We start from the raw sequence: 8,350 nt of genomic DNA, 5'->3' as shown, positions 1-8,350 counted from the left end.
CAGTTGTGTTGTTTGAGAGAGAATATGCCTTCTGCAGATGTTTTTCTTCCACTTCATGGCTTGCGCTATAGGTTATGCCTTGGAGGATAGTGATAATTGGTATGAGGCCATCTGTAAACCATTGCGATACTTGACTATCATGAACCAGCGTGTGTGCATGGGAATAATGGTACTGGCATGGTGAGTGGATTGGGTCACTTTGCTGTTCAGATTGGACTGCTCCCCCAGTTACCCTTCTGTGGGCCAATGTCCTGGACAATTTCTACTGTTATGTCCCACAGGTCATCTAAACTGGCCTGCACTGACACTCAGTTGGCTGAACTGCAGATGATCTTCAACAGTGGAGCAGTGATAATAATAATATTCATCAATTTCTGCTTGTTTCTTACACCACCGTCTTAGTCAAGATCAGGACACATCAGGACACATCACGGATGGAAGCCAGAAAGCTCTGTCCACTTGTGGAGCCCAGATTATGGTGGTATGTTTACAAGTCATACCCAGCATCTTCATCTACACTCAGCCCTTCAAGAAGTTCACCCTGAATAAGGTGTCTCAGTCATTTACACTGCAATCACCCCAGTGCTGAACCCGATGATCTACACGCTGAGAAATGCCGAGATGAAGAAAGGCCATCAGGAGGTCTGATGAGCAAAATGCTGTCCTCAGGGAAGGAGATAGAGACATAATTTATCTTTCAATGTCATTGTGTTAAAAACCTGATCTCAGGACGTATCAGAGAGCAATTGTATGTGGCAGTAAAATGTGTGTGTGGTCCAAATGAGTTCAAATCCTTGCCTACTCATGAGAGAATCTCTTCTCGCAAATGCATATGGACTGAGGGCTTGTCTACACTTAGCAACAGATCCATGCTGGCGTGATCGATGCAGCGGTGGTCGAGTTAGCGGGTCTACTGAAGACCAGATAAATGGACCGCAGATCACTCTGTCGTCGACTCCTGTACTCCACCAATGAGAGAGTAGAGAGGCATCTCTCCTTGAAATGTTAGTGTTGAACCTCGCGGTAAGTAGATCTACGCTACGTCCTTGATTAGCTTCAATTAACTCAAATTGCATGGTTTACATCGACTTTCCACGTAGCGTAGACATGGCCAAGGGGTCAGAACCTTGGTATAAAGAAATAAAGCAGTCTGTGGAAAATAAGACATAGCTCCATCTTAAATGGCCAGATCCAGCGGAGGAAATGGTTGCATCTCACTCCATGACTTCACTAGCTGGGCTTTGACACTGATAATCCTGCTTGAAATTATTCTAAGATGATTTCACCTAATGAGGAATCCATGAAAATCAATATCCGTTTTGCCAAAGCTCTGTGAAATAAATTTGTATCATAAGAACGTACTGATTTTGATGAAGAATTTCTATCAAATGTTCCAACAGAGAATAAGATTTTTTACTTTATCGCTAATTTTTATCGAATAACACCACTTATCTACATTATCATGTGAGTCTAATCAGAATTTTAATAGATAAACAAACCTACCTTCAAAAAGAATTGATTTTCATTTTGTCTACGTTACATTTCTATCTATAACTTCACAATTGAAGTTATATCTGTTTCCTTCTTCTTCTATCCTGATATAGAATGGGAGTAAATAGGAATATGTTTGAGAGGATTTTCTAAAATTATCCTTTTCATTCAAAAAATACAATTTTGATTTTTCACATTTAGTCCTTTTTTTCTAAGAAGAAGAAGTGAAATTTATGTAAAAAGTAAAAAAAGCTTTTGAAATTTATACTATAAGAGAAAAACACAGTTCTTTACACAAATTCAAAATAAAATATATTTTGTAAATTTTCAAAAAAATGTATTAACTGCTCCTTAGTTCCATTAACTAAAGGGTGAATTCACAGCTGTCATTCTCAGTGATCTCTGTGTTTCACCACTCATCACGACCCTCCGTTTCATGGCACAAGGCAGCAAAAGGAAGTTCAAAACAGATAGTTAAGGTTAATGTCCCTTTTACCTGTAAAGGGTTAAGAAGCTTAGTAAACCTGGCTGACACCTGACAGAGGACCAATAGGGGACAAGATACTTTCAAATCTTGGTGGAGGGAAGTCTTTGTTTGTGCTTTTTGTGTTTTCCTTGTTCGCTCTTGGGACTAAGAGGGACCAGACTACATCCAGGCTCTCCAAATCTTTCTGAATCAGTCTTTCTGTGTCAAATTGTAAGTAAAGCCAGGCAGGCGGATTATTCTTATGTTTGTTTTCTCAATTTGTGACTGTTTCTTTTGCTGGAAGGATTTTACCTCTATTTGCTGTACTTTGAATCTAAGGCTAAAGGGGGTTTCCTCTGGCTACATGAATCTGAGTACCCTGTAAAGTATTTCCATCCTGATTTTACAGAGATGATTTTACTTTTCTTTCTTTAATTAAAAGCTTTCTTTTTTAAGAACCTGATTTGATTTTTCCTTGTTTAAGATCCAAGGGATTGGGTCTGGACTCCCCAGGAATTGGTGGGGGAATGGTTAATTTCTCCTTGTTTTAAGATCCAAGGGGTTTGGATCTGTGTTCCCCAGGGAACTGGTGAAGTCCTTCAAGGCAGCTCAGGGAGGGAAAGTTTTGGGGGAACAAGTAGTGCCCCAGACACTGAAATTTCTGGGTGGTGCAGTGCAGTGTTACCAGATCTAAGTTAGAATTAAGCTTAGAAGTGTTCATGCAGGTCCCCTTTTGTACTCTAAAGTTCAAGTGGGGAAAAAACCTTGACAGGAAGTGAAGTAGGAAGCTACAACTCAGAAACCCCGGGTGCAATGACCCCAGATTTGGATCACTAATGCTGCCCATCCACCATGAGACACACTAAATTTGAAAACAATCCAAGTGATCGTTTGGATTTTGAGCACATACAGAGTTAAGCTTTAAACCACACAACATGGCTGGAATGGAAAGCCAGGGCCCTCCTCTGTGCTGGTGATATGACTGTTCACAGGGTACCTTTCCTTAAATACAGTGAGGGATCAGAAGCTTGAGGGAATAAACTGGGCGGATTGAGACCTTTTTGACCCGTATCATCCAGTAACAGTCTGAGCTCCAACACTGTGCCACAAAAACAGGCCTAGAAACTTTTTATCTCTTCAACCCCCTTAGCTTATATAACTTTTTTTAAAAATGCTTTTTCCCCAGAACTTTTATCTGTGCGACTCCTAGCTCAAACGACCCTAAATCTGGGTCACTAACCCTACCTAGAACCCAACTGAAGACCACCAAATGTCAAAGCATGAAGTGAAAAAAACCATGAACAAACGGGTTTGGTACTTGTGACTCATCTTTGGTTTAAACTCACAGGCAAAGAATATGGATTTAAACCTGTGCAATGGGCCAGTTTCCCAGCGGAGTAAATCAGCCATTGCTCCATCAGAATCAAGAGGCCAGATCCCCAGCTGTGAAACAGCCGTAGCTGCTATGAGAAGACACTGAATTGTCAATACACATCAGCTGAGGATCTTGGTCCTTAGCTGTTAGTGCGTGCTTCTGGGTTCCTCCTAATAACCTAATTCAACCAGCCAGGCAGACAGAGCTCTGGGTTTCTCGCTGCTGTGCATCCCAAGAGCTGTTGATGCAATGCAAGGAACAACATCTCTGCTCCAGCAGTGGTAATGATGTGGTGTTAATGAAGGAACAGGCTATTCCAGACAGCTGTGTTTCTGGTGCCACTGGGCTCTGAGCTATTCCAGGTCACATGATGCTACAGTAAATATATTTTTTAATTCTGCCAACCCCTCGGAACACACTTTGCGCCTCAGCCCTGCCTTGTTTATGCCAAGGGTCCTTCCAGAGATTCTACCACTGTGTGAGATCCAGGGCAGGTGCTGTTCCCCTCTCGGGGATTGGCTCAGCTAGGGCTGGTGCTCAGGGTGGTTTGCTCCAGAGGTGAGAGCAGAGCTGGGTTCACAGCCCTGGAGACCATTTTCAGACATTTAGCCCCAGAGGAGGGACATCCAGCACTGTGACCATCTCTGGATCCTGCACAAGCTCCAATCAGCTCTAGAGATAGGAGGGGCTTTCAGTCCCTCATCCTATTTAGTCCATCACCTCTCAGCCAGGAGGGCAGCACAGAGCATCCACGTGGAGTGAACCTTGTCTGCTGGGAACTGCAGAGAGACCACAACTCCGTGGAAGAACATAGAAAAGGCTGTGGGCTAATATAGTGATGGGGGCATGAGAGACAGACAGTCCATAATGACAACTAATCAAACCCTGGAGGATCAAATGCTTCGCTAGCTGTGAGAAATTCCACACAAATCTGCATTGTAAGTTTGCTTTCTCAACTGAATATGTTGGTGGGTTAATATACAGGCAGATTTAAGAACATAAATACGCATGACAGTCGGAACTCTTGAAGATTTTACTGTCAATTTAATCTGGCACCAGACAGATTTATTTATTTGCCCATTTTGCAGCAGCAAAATAGACTTTTCATCGAAATTGGGAAAACCCAAACATTTTTTGTCATTCTGGGAAGTGAGAACAAACAATTTTAGGTAAGAGCTGTTGAAAATTGAAGAGTTTTAGCTTCTGATATCCTTGAAAAACAAAATACCTATGGAGGATAGCAGAGATTTTCTGTGAAGATGTGTTCAATTGAAAACCCAATTTTCCTTTGAGATAATTAAAGCGGAAAAAGTCTGATTGCACTTAAATGGAACTTAGATTTGTGCAAGGAAGCGGAAAAAAATATTTTCAATTCTATTAAAATTCACCCCCAAGTCCTTTGCCCATCCCCTATTATTTCTGTTACAAAGGGCTAGTTGCAGGTTGGGTAATCTGAGTGAGGAGCGAAGCTGACAGCCAGAAATGTTTTGAACATACTAACGCCTTGAATCGAAAACACAGAGTCAAAGCTCCACCAAAACCTGTCCATCTTGGCTATGCCCTAGGACATACCCACTGTATTCTCTGTCCCACACTGCAGCCAGCTGAGCGGCAATGCTGCCAAGCCGTGCTCAGACATACACACAGTACGATACTGGCCATCACCCCACAGCTCCCACTCCGAGAAGACAAGCCAGAGAAAGGGGTTGGGGAATCAGTGGTACAGGGAGGGAAGTGACTTGCCCAAGGTCACACAGCAGGTCAGTGGCAGAAACCAGAAGAGAACCCAAGTCTCCTGCCTGTACAGACATAACGTCGCAGAGGGAAAGGATACAACACAGTAGTAATGGAGGCTCTACTAGTCCGTCATCACCCAGAGAGGAAATGCAGTGGGATTTGGTGCCTTGAATAATAAGAACATAAAACAGCGGCACCGGCTCAGACCAATGGTCCATCCAGCCCAGTATCCTGTCCGTGACAGTGGCTGGTGCCTGAAGCTTCAGAGGAATGAAGAGAACAGGGCAATTATCAAATGGTCCATTCCCTGTCACCCCTTCCAAGCTTCCAGCAAACAGAGGTTTAGGGACACCCAAAGCACGGGTTGCACCCTGACCATCTTGGCTATTAGCCATTGATTGACCTGTCCTTCATGGACTTGTCTAGTTCCTTTTCTACCCAGTTATATTTTCAGCCCTCACAAATCCCCTGGCATGAGTTCAACAAGTTGATTGTGTGGTATGTGAAGAAATTCTTCCTTTGTTTGTTTTAACCTACTGCCTAGTTATTTCATTTGGCAATGCCTGGTCCTTCTGTTCTGTGAAAGGGTGAATACCACTTTCCTATTCACCCTTTCCAGAACATGCATGATTTTATAGACATTATTCATATTCCTCCTAGTCAGCTCTTTTCTAAGCTAAACAATACCAGTCTTTCTAATCTCCTCGTATGGAAGCTGTTCCATCCCCTAATATTTTTTGTTGCTCTTCTCTATATCTTTCGAATTTGAATGTACTTTTTTTTTAGATGAGGCAACCACAGCTACACACAGTATTTAAGGTCTGGATGTACCATGGATTATCTGCTGGCGTTAATTTCAGCTTTATTATCTTTCCCTTTTCTAATGGTTCCTAACATCTTGTTTGCTTTTTCACTGCTACTGAACATCGAGCAGATTTTTCAGACAACGAACCACAATGACTCCAACATTTTTCTTGAATAGTAATGGCTAAGTTAGACCCCATCATTTTGGATGGATAGTTAGGATTATGTTTTCCAACTTGCAATTACTTTGCATTTACCATACTGAATTCCATCTGCCATTGGATTGCCCGTCACCCAGTTTTGTGAGATCCCTTTGTAGCTTTTCATAGTTTGCTTGGACGTAACAATCCTGAGTAATTTTGTATTGTCTGCAAATTTTGCCACCTCACTGTTCTCTCCATTTATGAATATGTTGAACAGCACAGTCTCAGGAAGATTCTTGGGGATCCAAGTATCTACCTCTCTCCATTGTGAAAACTGAATATTTATTCCTACCCTTTGTTCCCAATCTTTTAGCAAGTTACTAATTCATGAGAGGATCTTCCCTCTTATGCCATGACTGCTAATTTTGTTGAAGAGCCATAGTGAGGGACTTTGTGGAAAGCTTAGTGAAAGTCCAAGTACCACTACATTACCTGGATCATATTACAGTACTACCCTGCAGTCATCTGGTCCAGAGGCTGGTTTAAGTGTGGTTTATTACCACATTTAGTAGTTTTTGCGATTTCATATTTCAGTTCCTTCAGAACTCTTGGGTGACTACAGTCTGCACCTGGAGATTTATTACTGTTTAATTTATTAGTTTGTTCCCAAACCTCCTCTACTGACACCTCAATCTGGGACAGTTCTCAGATTTGTCACCTAAAAGAATGGCTCTTGTGTGTGAATTCTCTTCACATCCTCTGCAGCAGACACTGATGCGAAGAATTCATTTAGCCTCTCTGCAACAGCCTTGTCTTCCCTGAGAGCTCCTTTTGCACCTTGACTATTTCAGCATTGCTATCAGTATTAGCCATGTTAGTATTTACATTCATGTTCAAATTTAGAACCTTCTGTTTCTCACAATCGGGTATCATATTGACTATTAATGTTCGATTTAGTTGTACTTTGTTCCAGCCTTATACCGCATTGGCCAGATCCTCATATGGTGTAAACTAATCCATCATCCTTAGCTTTAAAGGTGATAATCCAGTATTCGCCAATATGATATGCATCTCACTAGTGCTCTGACTCTCAGGGGTAAGGAGCACTCTCAACTTCTAGTCAATGGAAGTGAGAAGAGCTGTGCACCCTTGACATCCCACCATGAGATAGTACGGAGAGATAATTAGGTCATTTTCTCTGTCACTCTAATCTTGCCCATTGCCCTTGTCCTTCCATCCACAGGCAGGACACAGTGTTTGGAGAGGAAATGTCCAACCGAACCACCGTGACTGAATTCCTCTCTGCATTCTCTGACGTTTGGGAGCTGCAGATTTGCACTTTGTGATGTTTCTGGTGATTTATCTGGCAGCCTTGATGGGGAATCTTCTAATCATCATAGTTGTTGCCTTTGACCGCCACCTTCACAACCCATGTACTTCTTCCTGATGAATTTGTCATTCTAGACATCGGCTCCATTTCTGTCCCAGTCCCCAAATCCATGGCCAACTCCCTCATGAACACCAGGTCAATTCTTATTCTGGATTGTCACACAGTCTTTTTCTTTATGTCTTTGCTGTAACTGAGTACTCCTTACTCACCATCATGGCATACGACGATACATTGCCATCTGCCAGCCGTTGCATTACGAGAGAGTGATGAACAGGAGAGCTTGTGTCCAAATGGCAGCACGTGCTTGGATGAGTGTTTTTGTCTACACTGCACTCCACACCGGGAACACCTTTGCACTATCCTTCTGTGGAGGCAACATGGTGGATCAGTTTTTCTGTGAAATCCCCCAGCTCCTCAAGCTCGCCTGCTCTGACTCATACCTCCGTGAAACTGGGGTTATTGTCTTTAGTACATGCTTAGCCTTCAGCTGCTTTGTTTTTATAGTTGTGTCATATGTTCAGATCTTCACCACAGTGCTGAGAATCCCCTCTGAGCAGGGCCGGCATAAAGCTCTATCCACCTGCTTCCCTCACCTCGCTGTTGTCTCCTTGTTCTTTTTCACTGTAGCCTTTGCCTACCTGAAGCCCTCCTCCAGTTCAACATCAGGTCTGGATCTCATGGTGACTGTTCTCTATTCTGTGATGCCTCCAGTGATGAATCCGATCATCTACAGCATGAGGAACAAGGAGATCAAAGCTGCCCTGAGGAAACTGATGGCAGAGAGATTATTCACCAAAAATGGAATGTCCACTGTCCATCTTTCATCTTTGATTGGGATATCTTCCTGTGTTTCTTTTTAAATATAATCAAATGAAGGCATTATTGTCTCCTTGAAAACATGTTTTGAAATCTGCTTATGCAGAAAGGGGCATTTACACTGGTTA

General features: G+C 42.6%; 1 protein-coding gene and 1 pseudogene across 1 annotated transcript in view; both read left to right on the top strand.

The window, feature by feature from the left end:
- LOC116839020 (olfactory receptor 14A16-like) overlaps positions 1–689 on the top strand; it is a 2,061-nt pseudogene extending 1,372 nt beyond the window's left edge.
- LOC142047750 (Fc receptor-like protein 5) overlaps positions 1–8,350 on the top strand; it is a 194,054-nt gene that overhangs the window by 120,224 nt on the left and 65,480 nt on the right. The gene's annotated exons all lie outside the window — the stretch shown is intronic.

The sequence above is a fragment of the Chelonoidis abingdonii genome, chromosome 14 (assembly GCF_003597395.2).
Source record: "Chelonoidis abingdonii isolate Lonesome George chromosome 14, CheloAbing_2.0, whole genome shotgun sequence".
Classification (NCBI taxonomy): domain Eukaryota; kingdom Metazoa; phylum Chordata; order Testudines; family Testudinidae; genus Chelonoidis; species Chelonoidis abingdonii.
The sequence above is the reverse complement of the archived record's forward strand: the minus strand, read 5'-3'. Positions and strand labels throughout refer to the sequence as shown.